The sequence below is a fragment of the Salvelinus alpinus genome, chromosome 11 (genome assembly GCF_045679555.1).
Source record: "Salvelinus alpinus chromosome 11, SLU_Salpinus.1, whole genome shotgun sequence".
Lineage (NCBI taxonomy): Eukaryota > Metazoa > Chordata > Actinopteri > Salmoniformes > Salmonidae > Salvelinus > Salvelinus alpinus.
In genome coordinates this window covers 53,350,215-53,365,469 of record NC_092096.1, presented here as the reverse complement: position 1 = coordinate 53,365,469, position 15,255 = coordinate 53,350,215, and the positions used below count along the sequence as shown (strand labels likewise).

General features: G+C 45.4%; 1 protein-coding gene across 2 annotated transcripts in view; it reads left to right on the top strand.

Moving 5' to 3' along the window:
• The first annotated feature begins 805 nt into the window (after positions 1 to 805).
• Positions 806 to 15,255, top strand: part of shtn2 (shootin 2) — a 37,506-nt gene continuing 23,056 nt past the window's right edge. Inside the window, exon 1 of one of the 2 annotated variants that reach the window (XM_071333527.1) lies at positions 806 to 895. The gene's annotated coding sequence lies outside the window, so the exon portion shown is untranslated. Of the gene's footprint in view, positions 896 to 2,346; positions 2,448 to 15,255 lie in introns of those variants that run through there. The other variant, XM_071333526.1, reaches the window with a different exon arrangement.

Here is a 15,255-nt window from a genome sequence, read left to right as displayed (position 1 = left end):
ACCATAGATCTCTCTCCTTCTTGTTCTCTCACCCTCTCCCTCTCTCTCTCTCAAACGCACGCACGCACACAAACACGCACGCACGCACGCACGCACGCACGCACACACACACACACACACACTCTCTATCCCTCCCTCTCTCCCATCTCTCTCTATCCCCATCCCTCTCTTTCTCTCCCATCCCATCACATCGCCCTCCCCCATCACTTTCTATCCCTTCTCCTGGTATCTCTCTAATAATATACCCCCTCATATGCCCTTCTTCCTCATCAGGCTCTAATTTGGACTGACAGCTTCCCCCGTAATTGGTCATAACACCCAGATGGACCGGTCTTTAATTTGCTGTTCCCAATACAGCAATGGAGGAGGCCATGGAAGGGCACGGGGTTGAGGGGAAGCGGAGGAGGGAGCCAAAGTCTTGATTTGTTGGTTATAGATACAAGAGCAGTAAACACCCAAGGCTCTGCGCCCGACAGTTTGAACAGGCTTTTGTTCACACGTCTATTATAAAGGGAATGAGGGCCCTCTCCTCCCTCCCTCCCACCTCCTTCTAACCCCCTTTCCCTCTCCCAATCTCTCTGTTTCTTTCACCAGGAAAAGAGAACTGGTGGGACAGAGAGGTGTGTGTGTTGATGTATTGAAGGTGGACCTGGAAATGAATATTGATGAATGATCTTTAATGATGTAGAACCAGAGTAGACTTATAAGGTGGGTGTTTCTGTGAGTTTAGTTTAGTTTATTATTTTCCTCATTAGTACATGCAGCAGCTACTATTCTTGGGGTCCTTGGTGGTGCTGGATAAGGAGACACTGCTCCTGTGTGGTCGTGGCTCTCTACAGGAGACTATAGGGCCAGGAGGTACAGGGGGTACATGGTGACAGCCATCCAGGCAGAGGTGAGTACCCCCCGGCACTAATGAGGGCAACCCGCTGGCCACTGTGACCTCAGGGGTGTAGGGGTCAACAGGACCTGATGGAGTGGTCTGGTGGCAGCGCCGAATGCCAACAATTGTTGTGTCGCACCACTACACAATAGTATAGAGAGAGGGAGAGAAGACAGAGCCAGAGAGGGAGAGAAGACAGAGCCAGAGAGGGAGAGAAGACAGAGCCAGAGAGGGAGAGAAGACAGAGCCAGAGAGGGAGAGAAGACAGAGCCAGAGAGGGAGAGAAGACAGAGCCAGAGAGGGAGAGAGAGAGAGAGAGAGGGAGAGAGAGAGAGAGAGAGAGATAAATAGGAAAAACAGAGAGAGAGAAAGAATGGGGAGCAGGTCTTTTCCCAAGCCTTGCAGCAGTAGTCCAATTAAAGGCGATTTCTCTCACTGCACATCTGAGGCCCTTGAAGCCGCGCGGTCAGTTGGTGCAGTTTGGGAAGAAGAGGAGGGAAAGAAGAGGAGGAGGAGGAGGGAGGGAGGGGATGTTGTCAGCATGTTGAATGCAGGGCCAGTGGAGGGGTTGGTGGGTTGATGGTGTGTGTGTGTGTGTGTGTGTGTGTGTGTGTGTGTGTGTGTGTGTGTGTGTGTGTGTGTGTGTGTGTGTGTGTGTGTGTGTGTGTGTGTGTGTGTGTGTGTGTGTGTGTGTGTGTGTGTGTTTTTTGTGTGTGTGTGTGTGTGTGTGCGTGTGTGTGTGTGCACGTGTGTGCGTGTGCACGCTCGTGTGTGTGTACGCTCATATATGTAAATGTGTTTGCATGTGTAATCCTGTATGTGTGTGTGTGTGCATATGTGCGTGTACACCTGTGTATGTGTGTGAATTTACGTGTGTATACTCGTATGTGTGTGTGTGTGTGTGTGTGTGAAGGGGATGTGTGCATACACAGTGGGACAGTCGCAGCTCTGCGGAACATGACTGGGGCACGCAGATGTGCGAGTCTCTCTGGACTAAGCCTTGCCAAGGCCTACTGTGAGGGGTCACGACCTTTACAGAATCAGTGCTCCTGCATGTCAGAACTAATAAAGGTCAAGGTTCCACCAACACCAGCTGCATGGAGGGAGAGAGGGAGGGAAGGCGAGAGGGAGAGCTAGAGAGGGAGGGAGAAAGAGAGGGCGGGAATAGAAATAGTGAGAGATGGAGGGAGAGAGAGTGGGAAGGGGAGAGGAAGGGAGGGAGGGAGGAAGAGAGAGAGATAGAGAGTGTGAGAGAGGGAGAGATTCGGCGAGGGTGAGAGAGCGAGTTTGATAGTAGGAGAAAGAGAGAGAGAGGGGGGAGAAAGGGAGAAAGAAAGAGGGGGGAGAGATGGAGAGAGGGAAGGAAAGAGGGAAGACAGAGAGGGAGAAGGGGGGTTCACACACTGAAGCCCCCACAGCTGTCTAGCCCAGGACAGGGGAAGTAAAGAGTAGAGAGGGGCTTGGAGATCTCCTCTCGGCAGCTCAGACTACAGAGAGTGTTAAGTGGGGGAGCTTCGAGCCACAGGGCTTAACACAGGTGCTAGTGCAGCAGAGCACACAGGGGGTGAGTAGAGTATAGTCTTTAGAGCTCTGTCATTATGACCGCCACCTCTCTGGTTGATTCTCATTGTCTTTGTCGACGTGTGATTGTGTGTGATTAACGAGCGTGGTGGATGGGAGTGGGAGGGAAGGGAAAGAACTGTTCGATTTGTGAGGAATCAGTGGAACTGATTGGTAGATTTAGGTGAAACGTCTGTGATATCAATGGATGGGAATTGATCTAGTGATGTGATAGACAGTGAAGCAAGTGGAAAATTGGGTATTACGTCATCGCTATCTAACGTTTGGTTCACTTGTGGTTTGTTAATTAACAAATAACAGATAGAGGCAGAGGGACAGACAGGGCAGGAGAAGGTGAACGGAGAGAGGGCAGGAGAAGGTGAAATGAGAGAGAGGGCAGGAGAAGGTGAAATGAGAGAGAGGGCAGGAGAAGGTGAAATGAGAGAGAGGGCAGGAGAAGGTGAAATGAGAGAGAGGGCAGGAGAAGGTGAAATGAGAGAGAGGGCAGGAGAAGGTGAAAGGGGAGAGAAAGGGCAGGAGAAGGTGAAAGGAGAGAGAGGGGGCAGGAGAAGGTGAAATGAGAGAGAGCGCAGGAGAAGGTGAAATGAGAGAGAGGGCAGGAGAAGGTGAAATGAGAGAGAGGGCAGGAGAAGGTGAAAGGGGAGAGAAAGGGCAGGAGAAGGTGAAAGGAGAGAGAGGGGGCAGGAGAAGGTGAAATGAGAGAGAGGGCAGGAGAAGGTGAAATGAGAGAGAGGGCAGGAGAAGGTGAAATGAGAGAGAGGGCAGGAGAAGGTGAAAGGAGAGAGAGGGGGCAGGAGAAGGTGAAAGGAGAGAGAGAGGGCAGGAGAAGGTGAAAGGAGAGAGGGCAGGATAAGGTGAAAGGAGAGAGAGAGAGGGCAAGAGAAGGTGAAAGGAGAGAGAAAAAGGGCAGGAGAAGGTGTAAGGAGACAGGGCAGGATTAGGTGGAAGGAGAGAGATAGGGCAGGAGAAGGTGAAAGGAGAGAGAGGGCAGGAGAAGGTGAAAGGAGAGAGAGTGCAGGGGAGGGTGAAGGTTAGAGAGAGAGTGTGTAATTCAGCTTTACTGAGACATGCCGTGAATTTGATTAAGATCTCAGGCTGTTTTAGGTTATTTCTTCACATTATAAGTGCATCAATGCACACACGGCAGAAGGCTATAAGTGTGAATGTTCCAAAACGCAATCAATTATCTGGAAAACACTGTTCTCAAAAGTGACCGCAAATGGAATTATACATATAATGCTTTAATATAAAGCAGATTTTTTTATTGGTGAAAATGATCTTCCCCAAACTTGAAACTCACACGCCACCTATGTCTGCCAGTTAGGCTCTAAACCGGTTGTAAAGCGGATTAATGTGCTTAGTTTTAAGAAGTTATTTGGCCACTTTAGTTGTGATACGAACCTTATCAAAACATATAGGCCTATGGGCTAGGCTACATGAGGTGTGCGACTATGTTTAGAATTTTTATTTTTATTTTTTTAAAGGTATTGCGCTGTTTCTTGCCTTACTGAACACGCTGGGCATCATTCACAAGTGATAATACATCATTCACAAGTGATAGGCTAATATTGTCAGCCATCAGACTATTCTTAATTTAATGTTGTCTTTACACATACTAAATAATATATATGTGAAATTAGTTTTGATTTAGTATGGACCTGGACCGTTATCATTCACCTGTCTCGGAACAGGGGCATGGGGAATAAAATACATGCCATCTATGTACTTAAATAGCGAATGAAGGACGCTTTTCCTGTGGATCATTTTCATGCCAGCCTGGTAGGCTATACTCCTGTTATAAAGCAAACCAATGTGTTTGATATTAGGAAAGTTAATAAATGAATATAGTAGGTCTAGCCTATAGAAAGCTGATCAGATCCTCCTCTTTTTAGTAGAGGCCATCACTCTGTTTTCTCCCGCAATTGCATAGCCTATAGAAATGTTGCGCAACGTGAGCTCACGGGCTCTCATAAAGTGTTTGATTTGATTTTCGAAAACATTTGCATTGATGTCTGAGTGATTAGAGGGACAATAGAGTGCTGAGTACCAGGCAGTTAGCAAGTTTGGTAGGCTGCTAACGACCAATAGCAGCATCAGAGCTTGGAGAAGCCTAGTTACCGTAATTAAACGGTCACGTGGAATTTGACTGCGGGTCATGACTTGTGACCGCCTTAGTGACGCTAATACGGTCACCGTAACAGCCCTAATCCCAGCTCCATGGCAATGTAAACTTTTGAGCAAGTCACCCATAAATCATCCTCCTATGTGCGTGCGTGCATGCGCGCGTGTGCGTGCGTGCGTGCGTGTGTGTGTGTGTCCAGTCATGGTAGCACTTCATTTTACAGAAATGACCTAGTACTTACTTGGAAACTGCATAGTAACATGGTAATTACAAAGGAATAACCTATTAATTACTTAACTGTTTCTTTGGGACTTGTTGCAACAAGCACCATTTGGCACTATTTGGTTTCAGGTAGTTACAGTTAATTGTGTTCAATTAATTGGAGTAAGTACCAGAAAGTACTCATTGATACCTTATAATTTACCAGGTAAACACCAATTAATTAGTTCACCGTAAAATAAACTACTAGCCCAGTTATATTAGCCAACCAGTCTCCTTCAACTCCGTCCCAGTCTGTTTCTCTGCCGACTGTTGTGCCAGGGATGTCTGGTTGGCGGTCGCTGACTGTGCCACTTTGTGCCTGCCCAGACGCCAGCTTCCTCTGCCACCATTCTGGCTCTACTCTGAGACAGTGATCAGCCATTACGGGTATGAGACGGTGATCAGCTGTCTGTGCCACTGTGTGCCAGTCGGCCCCAGCAGACAGACAGTTTCCTCTGTAAACTCATGATCCTGAGACGGTGGTGATGAAGAGGGTGTACCACGGTGTGTGATGCCACCAAGTCTAGGTCAATAAGACGCTCACTGGCTGACTGACATTGTTTGTCTGTCTGCCGATTCGAATGGCGTTTTCGAGACTAGAGATGACCTCTTTGTGCTGTTATGACGTTTTTTCAACGTGCACACACAGCAGCATAATTTCCCTTCTCATTCTCAATTCACAAAGCACACATGCATGCACCCACACACACACACACACACACACACACACACACACACACACACACACACACACACACACACACACACACACACACACACACACACACACACACACACAAACACTTCAGATCATTGATGTTCGTCAGCTTTTCAATTACCTGAAATATTCGCTCAAATAAATCGAAATGAATTGCATTTAAATTGCTACATTTGTTAATAGTTTGGTCGAGATAAATAAAAGACTATCAAAGCAACATTAGAATAGGAATTAAGTTCCAAATCATTCTGAGTAATTGAACTCAACATTGAATACATTTGTATTCGAATGAGTATAATATTAAATCAAATCAAATGTATTCATCACATACACAGTTTACAGCAGGTGTAAAAGGTTCAGCAAAATGCTCATGTGCTAGCGCCCTCAACAATGCATTAATAAATAAAAAAACAATGAAAAGAGTCAAGTCAAAAACAACAAGTAGTAGAAGCAATATACACATATAAAGTGGGCCGTGGAATCAATAGTATATATTAGAACAGCAGTGTTGACTGTGAGTGTGTGTGCCATTTGTCAGCTCTGAGTGCTCGTGTGTGTTGATGCATGTTTTTGTGTGTGTTTGTGTGTAACTTTGTGTGTAAGGGTTGGATGTGTGGGTCGTCAGTGTAGATACTTTCTAAGGTGCGTATAGTCTCTCCGATGAAAATAGTCTCTCAGGTGCAGTGATAATTCAATTGAAAAGTAATAGAATTGAACACAAGGCCAAATTTGAGGGGGACACTGATGGCCAAATGCATATATTAAAATATATTTCCATGAATTCAACATAATTAATATAGTTAATTAAATGTGTGCAACAAACAACAGCTTCTATATTTATTTCTAGGTCTGTGGCCTCTCAGTTTCAATGTTGGCTTGCTGTTGGTTTGTTGGTCCGGGACTCTGCATGGAGAAATACAGAGAATGCAACTGGTGGCAGAACACAGAGTTACAGCGCCACCTACAGTCCTCCAAGCAGTAGAACCTCTCTCTCTCTACTCTAGTCTAGTAGAAGACAGTGAACAGTGAATACACAGTAACATGTCAGTCAGCAGACATGTTGCCAGTTCTGGCCTAGTTCTTGAATTCCATTCTCTTCAGATTGTTTATTTCTTATTTATTTTCTTGTATGTATGAATGTATGTACAGTGAGCTCCAAAAGTATTGGGACAGTGACACATTTTTTGTTGTTTTGTCTCTGTATTCCAGCAGTTTGGATTTGAAATTATACAGAGTAAGTTACAGACGCACAAATATACCCCCCCCCCAAAAAAAAATGCTAACCTCCCCTGTTATTGTAATGGTGAGAGGTTAGCATGTCTTGGGGGCATGATATTTGTGCATCTGTAACTTTCTCACTTATCACTATTCAGGATTCATTCAGGACTAGCCATAATCATGGTAGCATTCACATGAATGTAGAAGTGTTTAGAAACATATTCTATTCTCTATTCATATTCTATTCTGTATGGATGTCACGTTCGCTGGAATAAATATCGGACCAAGGCGCAGCGGATGTTGAGTTCCACATTATTTATTAAAGTGAAAACTTAAAACAAAACAAATAAAGAAACAACGAACCGTGACTACAGAGGTGCTACGTGCACTAACTCAAAACAATATCCCATAAAACACAGGTGGAAAAAATGCATCTTAAATATGATCCCCAATTAGAGACAACGATAACCAGCTGCCTCTAATTGGGAACCATATCAAGCACACCAACCTAGAAATATGAAAACTAGAATACCCACATAGAAATAATAAACTAGAATACAACATAAACATCCATATATTAAATCACCCCCTAGTCACGCCCTGACCTACTATACCATAGAGAAACAATGGTTCTCTATGGTCAGAGCGTGACAATGGATGAAAATACAATCCAATTAAAGCTGGCAGTCTGCACTTTAAACTCACAGTCATTGAATCATTTCAAATCCAAAGTTCTGGCTTACAGAGCCAAAACAAAAACGAAATTGTCATTGTCCCAATACTTTTGGAGCTCACTGTATGTGCATGAGACGTGCATGTATTAGAATGGCTCAATCTCATATCATGACTACATCAAATCATTTGGTCCTTACACTATAGTAATCCAAATCGTATCAGAATGGTTTACAAAATGGTTGGAGGTCAAAATGTAAGTGATATGGCTCTCCATTCGGTTCCAATATATAAAGCATGTTTTTGTATGTTTGGACAGAAAAAAATGCACAAACAGAAACAGAAAAATAGAGGGCCTCGCGGCATCGTTCTGGTTTGTTTTTGTTTTCACAGCACAGCGGAGTCACCGAGGGTTCACAAGTATCTGTGAGGCTGCTCTGTCACATTTCATTGTGTCTCTCTCTCTCTCTCTCTCTCTCTCTCTCTCTCTCTCTCTCTCTCTCTCTCTCTCTCTCTCTCTCTCTCTCTCTCTCTCTCTCTCTCTCTCTCTCTCTGTCTCTGTCTCTGTCTCTGTCTCTGTGTCTCTCTCTCTCTCTCTCTCTCGCTCTCTCTCTCTACTGTACTCCCCCAGTAACATCAGGCTTTCAATTCAATTCAAGGGGCTTTATTAGCATGGGAAATACATGTTTACATTGTAAGTAAGTAAGTGAAATGGATAAACAAAAGAAAAGGAAAAAAAATGTAAATATTACACTCACAAGTTCCAAAATAATTATGTCTATATACAGTGTTGTAACGATATGCAAATAGTTTAAGTAATAAAGGGAAAATAAATAAACATAAATATGGGTTGAATTTACAATGGTTTTTGTTCTTCACTGGTTGCCCTTTTCTTGTGGCAACAGGTCACAAATCTTGCTGCTGTGATTGCACACTGATATTTCACCAAATAGATACCTCTCTCCTCGTCACTCAATGCCTAGGTTTACCTCCACTCTACTCACATTCTACCATACCCTTGTCTGTACACAATTCCCTGAATCTATTCCACCATGCCCAGAAATCTGCTCCTTTAATTCTCTGTTCCCAACGCACTAGACGACCAGTTCTTATAGCCTTTAGCCGTACCCTTATCCTACTCCTCCCCTGTTCCTCTGGCGATGTAGAGGTTAACCCAGGCCCTGTTGCCCCCAGTACTTCACCCATTCCCCAGGCGCTCTCATTTGTTGACTTCTGTAACCGTAAAAGCCTTGGTTTCATGCATTTTAACATCAGAAGCCTCCTCCCTAAGTTTGTTTTCATAACTGCATTAGTACGCTCCGCCAACCCTGATGTCTTAGTCGTGTCTGAATCCTGGCTTAGGGAGGCCACCAAAAATGCGGAAATTTCCATCCCCAACTATAGCATTTTCCGTCAAGATAGAACTGCCAAAGGGGGCGGAGTTGCAATCTACTGCAGCGATAGCCTGCAGAGTTCTATCATACTATCCAGGTCTGTGCCCAAACAGATTAAGCTTCTACTTTTAAAAATCCACCTTTCCAGAAATAAGTCTCTCACGGTTGCCGCTTGTTATAGAACCCCCTCAGCCCCCAGCTGTGCCCTGGACACCATATGTGAATTGATTGCCCCCCCCATCTATCTTCAGAGTCCGTACTGTTAGGTGACCTAAACTGGGATATGCTTAACACCCCGGCCGTCCTACAATCTAAGCTAGATGCCCTCAATCTCACACAAATTATCAAGGAACCTACCAGGTACAACCCTAAATCTGTTAACATGGGCACCCTCATAGATATCATCCTAACCAACCTGCCCTTCAAATACACCTCTGCTGTCTTCAACCAGGATCTCAGCGATCACTGCCTCATTGCCTGCGTCCGTAATGGGTCCGGGGTCAAACGACCACCCCTCATCACTGTCAAATGCTCCCTAAAATACTTCAACGAGCAGGCCTTTCTAATCAACCTGGCCCGGGTATCCTGGAAGGATATTGCCCTCATCCCGTCAGTAGAAGATGCCTGGTTGTTCTTTAAAAGTGCTTTCTTCACCATCTTAAATAAGCATGCCCCTTTCAAAAAATGTAGATCTAAGAACAGATATAGCCCTTGGTTCACTCCTGACTTGACTGCCCTTGACCAGCACAAAAACATCCTGTGGCATACTGCATTAGCATCGAATAGCCCCCGCGATACACAGTAAATCAGGTTTGCTTTCCACCGGGCTACCCCTACCCCGGCCAACAGCTCTGCACCCCCCACAGCAACTTGCCCAAGCCCCCCCCCCCCCCCCCCGCTTTATCTTGGCCAGGTCGCAGTTGTAAATGACAATTGTCCTCAACTGGCCTACCTGGTTAAATAAAGGTGAAATAAATAAAAATAAAAATAAATATGGGAGTTTATCAAAACTGGATTTGGTTTTTTTCTCAGATTCTTTGTGGGTCTGTGTAATCTGAGGGAAATACAGTGAGGGAAAAAAGTATTTGATCCCCTGCTGATTTTGTACGTTTACCCACTGACAAAGAATTGATCAGTCTATACTTTTAATGGTAGGTTTATTTGAACAGTGAGAGACAGAATAACCACAAAAATATCCAGAAAAACGCATGTCAAAAATGTTATAAATTGATTTGCATTTTAATGAGGGAAATAAGTATTTGACCCCCTCTCAATCAGAAAGATTTCTGGCTCCCAGGTGTCTTTCATACAGGTAACGAGCTGAGATTAGGAGCACACTGTTAAAGGGAGTGCTCCTAATCTCAGTTTGTTACCTGTATAAAAGACACCTGTCCACAGAAGCAATCAATCAATCAGATTCTAAACTCTCCACCATGGCCAAGACCAAAGAGCTCTCCAAGGATGTCAGGGACAAGATTGTAGATCTACACAAGGCTGGAATGGGCTACAAGACCATTGCCAAGCAGCTTGGTGAGAAGGTGACAACAGTTGGTGCGATTATTCGCAAATGGAAGAAACACAAAATAACTGTCAAACTCCCTCGGCCTGGGACTCCATGCAAGATCTCACCTCGTGGAGTTGCAATGATCATGAGAACGGTGAGGAATCAGCCCAGAACTACACAGGAGGATCTTGTCAATGATCTCAAGGCAGCTGGGACCATAGTCACCAAGAAAACAATTGGTAACACACTACGCCGTGAAGGACTGAAATCCTGCAGCGTCCGCAAGGTCCCCCTGCTCAAGAAAGCACATATACATGCCCGTCTGAAGTTTGCCAATGAACATCTGAATGATTCAGAGGACAACTGGGTGAACGTGTTGTGGTCAGATGAGACCAAAATGGAGTTCTTTGGCATCAACTCAACTTGCCGTGTTTGGAGGAGGAGGAATGCTGCCTATGACCCCAAGAAACCATCCTCACCGTCAAACATGGAGGTGGAAACACTATGCTTTGGGGGTGTTTTTCTGCTAAGGGGACAGGACAACTTCACCGCATCAAAGGGACGATGGACAGGGCCATGTACCGTCAAATCTTGGGTGAAAACCTCCTTCCCTCAGCCAGGGTATTGAAAATGTGTCGTGGATGGGTATTCCAGCACGACAATGACCCAAAACACACGGCCAAGGCAACAAAGGAGTGGCTCAAGAAAAAGCACATTAAGGTCCTGGAGTGGCCTAGCCAGTCTCCAGACCTTAATCCCATAGAAAATCTGTGGAGGGAGCTGAAGGTTCGAGTTGCCAAATGTCAGCCTCGAAACGTTAATGACTTGAAGAAGATCTGCAAAGAGGAGTGGGACAAAATCCCTCCTGAGATGTGTGCAAACCTGGTGGCCAACTACAAGAAACATCTGACCTCTGTGATTGCCAACAAGGGTTTTGCCACCACGTACTAAGTCATGTTTTGCAGAGGGGGTCAAATACTTATTTCCCTCATTAAAATGCAAATCAATTTATAACATTTTTGACATGCGTTTTTCTGGATATTTTTGTTGATATTCTGTCTCTCACTGTTCAAATAAACCTACCATTAAAATTACAGACTGATCATTTCTTTGTCAGTGGGCAAACGTACAAAATCAGCAGGGGATCAAATACTTTTTTCCCTCACTGTATGTGTCTCTAATATGGTCATACATTTGGCAGGAGGTTAGGAAGTGCAGCTCAGTTTCCACCTCATTTTGTGGGCATTGTGCACATAGCCTATCTTCTTCTTCTCAATAGCAAGGCTATGGTTTTCTCTCTCTCTCTCTCTCTCTCTCTCTCTCTCTCTCTCTCTCTCTCTCTCTCTCTCTCTCTCTCTCTCTCTCTCTCTCTCCCTCTCTTTCGCTCTCTCCCCCCTTTTTCTCTTCCCTCTCTCCCCTCCTTTACTTCCCAATCTCCCTCTCTCCCTCCCTCGCTCTCTACTGTACTTCCCAGTACCATCAGGCATAAAAGCTGTTATATCGTATCATCCTCCCATTCACTTCTTCTCATCCTCTTCTCTTCTCCGCCGTCCCTAAAACACTCACTCTTTCAACAAACCCTCCTTTCTCTTTGCAATCTTCCCCTCGCAACTCTTCAGACCTCTCTCCTGCGCTATCTTTAGCTCTAACTGAGCCATCCCCTCCTCTCCTCCTCCAAGCCGCTCTCCCCCCTCCTCCTCCTCCCCTTACCCCTGCCAGTTGTCTTGTGTCCTGTCTGCCCTGGGGGGTCGTGACCCCATTGACCTTTGGGTGACTTCTGCAGGGTAGATTCTCAGTCATCTGTAGCTGTGGTCCTGCCAAAATCTGGATAATCCTATCACACTGTCATCACTGTTGAGAGAGGCAGGGCGGATCAGGGCAAGGCATGGCAGGTGAAGTGTGTGTATTTGTGTGTGTCTGTGTGTGTGTTTGTGTGTTTATTCATGTCCACATGTATGTGTTAATGATTACTTGTCAACAGACAAATAATATAAATATAAAATATAAACTAGCTGACAGAAAGTGAGTGAGTGCTATGTATTACAGTGCATTCGGAAGTATTCAGACACCTTGACTTATTCAACATTTTGTTACGTTCAGACCTCCCTCATCAATCTACGCCCCCTCCCCCAAAAAGGAAATATCACATTTACATAAGTATTCAGACCCTTTACTCAGCTGAAGCACTTTGGCAGCGATTACAGCCTCGAGTCATCTTGGGTATGACGCGACAAGCCTTGCACACCTGTATTTGGGGAGTTTTCCCATTCTTTTCTGCAGATCCTCTCAAGTCAGGTTGGACGTTGCTCCACGGCTATTTTCAGGTCTCTCCAGAGATGTTCGATCGGGTTCAAGTTCAGGCTCTGGCTGGGCCACTCAAGGACATTCAGAGACTTGCCATGAAGCCACTCCTGCGTTGTCTTGGATGTGTGCTTAGGGTCGTTGTCCTGTTGGAAGGTGAACCTTCGCTCTAGTCGGAGGTCCTGAGCGCTCTGGAGCAGGTTTTCATCAAGGATCTCTCTGTGCTTTGCTTCGTTCATCTTTCCCTCGATCCTGACTAGTCTCACAGTCCCTGCCACTGAAAAACATCCCCACAGCATGATGCTGCCACCACCACGCTTCACCGTAGGGATGGTGCCAGGTTTCCTCCAGACATGACGCTTGGCATTCAAGCCAAAGAGTTCAATCTTGTTTTCATCAGACCAGAGAATCTTGTTTCTCATGGTCTGAGAGTCCTTTAGGTGCCTTTTGGCAAACTCCAAGCGGGCTGTCATGTGCCTTTTACTGAGGAGTGGCTTCCGTCTTGGCCACTCTACCATAAAGGCCTGATTGGTGAAGTGCGGCAGAGATGGTTGTCCTTTTAGAATGTTCTCTCATCTCCACAGAGGAACTCTGGAGCTCTGTCAGAGTGACCATCGGGTTCTTGGTCACTTCCCTGACCACGGTTCTTCTCCCCTGATTGCTCAGTTTGGCCGGGCGGTTTTTGCTCTGACATGCACTGTCAACTGTGGGACCTTAATAAATAGATAGGTGTGTGCCTTTCCAAATCATGTCCAATCAATTGAATTTACCACAGGTGGACTCCAATCAAGTTATAGAAACATCTCAAGGATGATCAATAGAAGCAGGTTGCACCTGAGCTCAATTTTGAGTCTCATAGCAAAGGGTCTGAATATTTATGTAAATAAGGTATTTCTGTTGTTATCTTTTGCAAAAATTTCAAATATACTGCTTTCACTTTGTCATTATGGGGTATTGTGTGTAGACTGATGAAAAAAATATTTAATACATTTTAGAATAAGGCTGTAACGTAACAAAATGTGGAAAAGGGGAAGGGGTCTGAACACTTTCCGAATGCACTGTATACTGTACATTGACGTACTCTTCCCAAACGAACCCGTAGCTATCTGGGGCATTAGTCCTAGTATCATGACTATGATAAGCCAGGCAGCTGCAGTTGGCACCACCAGATGCTCGCCTTGTGCCCTGGTCCATCCATAGCCTGCTGCCTCCATACAAAGCAATAAACAACAACTTGTAATCACACACACAGATGCCAGATGCTGGGTGGAGTGTGTGTGTCCTCAATTGGCGCAAGGCATCACATCGTCATCCCCTACACCCAGTGAGTTCTGTATTATCACCACAGACTATCAACACACAGATTCTGCTGCCTCTGTGGCTGCACCGTCCCGCCCCCCCCCCCCCCCCTCTCTCTCTCTCTCACTCTTCCTCTATTTCCCTCTCTCCCTCTCTTTCTCTATATCCCTCTCTCTCCCTCTTGCCTTCTGCCCTCTCCCACCCCCTGTTTCTCCCTCCATCTATATCTCTCTTTTTCTCTCTTTTTCTCTCTTTCTTTCTCTCTCTCTCTCTCTCTCTCTCTCTCTCTCTCTCTCTCTCTCTCTCTCTCTCTCTCTCTCTCTCTCTCTCTCTCTCTCTCTCTCTCTCTCTCTCGCTCTTCCTCTATATCCCTCTCTCCCCATCTCTCTCTCTTTCTCTCTTTCTTTCTCTTCATCTATATCCCTCTCTCTCCCTCTTGCCTTCTGCCATCTCCCACCCCCTGTTCATCCCTCCATCTATATCTCTCTTACTCTCTCTCTCTGTCTCTCTCACTCTTGGGCATAAGATGTATTACATCTGTGCTTGTAAATAGACATGTATAACAACACGTTGATATTAGGGGTAAATCTATGGGCAGGGCCGGGAAAGGGCGGGATTGGTTAGGATCCCAGATGATTGAGTAATGGAGAGATTTGAGGATAAAAAATAAGTTGTTTTGTTGTGAGCAGTCTGAATACATCAAGTGAGGATGGATGTTGAAGTGATAGTTCAGCGATTTGACACATTTAGATATTTTGTCATGGTAAGGAAACAAATATCGAAACATGTAAAATCGCTGAACTATCCCTTTAAGGCTAGCTGGCCCAGACAAGACATGATGGTGATAATAAACAAACAGTTCATAAGTTAATTTCTCCAACAATGCAACTGCCAGAGGTCCGGGCCTGTTGTCCGGACCTCTGGCAGTCTCTATGGGGGTGCTACAGGGTTCAATCCTCGGGCTGACTCTCTTCTCTGTATACATCAATGATGTGGCTCTTGCTGCTGGTGATTCTCTGATACACCTCTACGCAGACGACACCATTCTGTATACTTCTGGCCCCTCTTTGGACACTGTGTTAACTAACCTCCAGACGAGCTTCAATGCCATACAACTCTCCTTCCGTGGCCTCCAACTGCTCTTAAACGCAAGTAAAACTAAATGCATGCTATTCAACCGATCACTGCCCGCACCCCTATCGCCCGTCCAGCATCACTACTCTGGACGGCTCTGACTTAGAATACGTGGACAACTACAAATACCTAGGTCTCTGGTTAGACTGTAAACTCTCCTTCCAGACT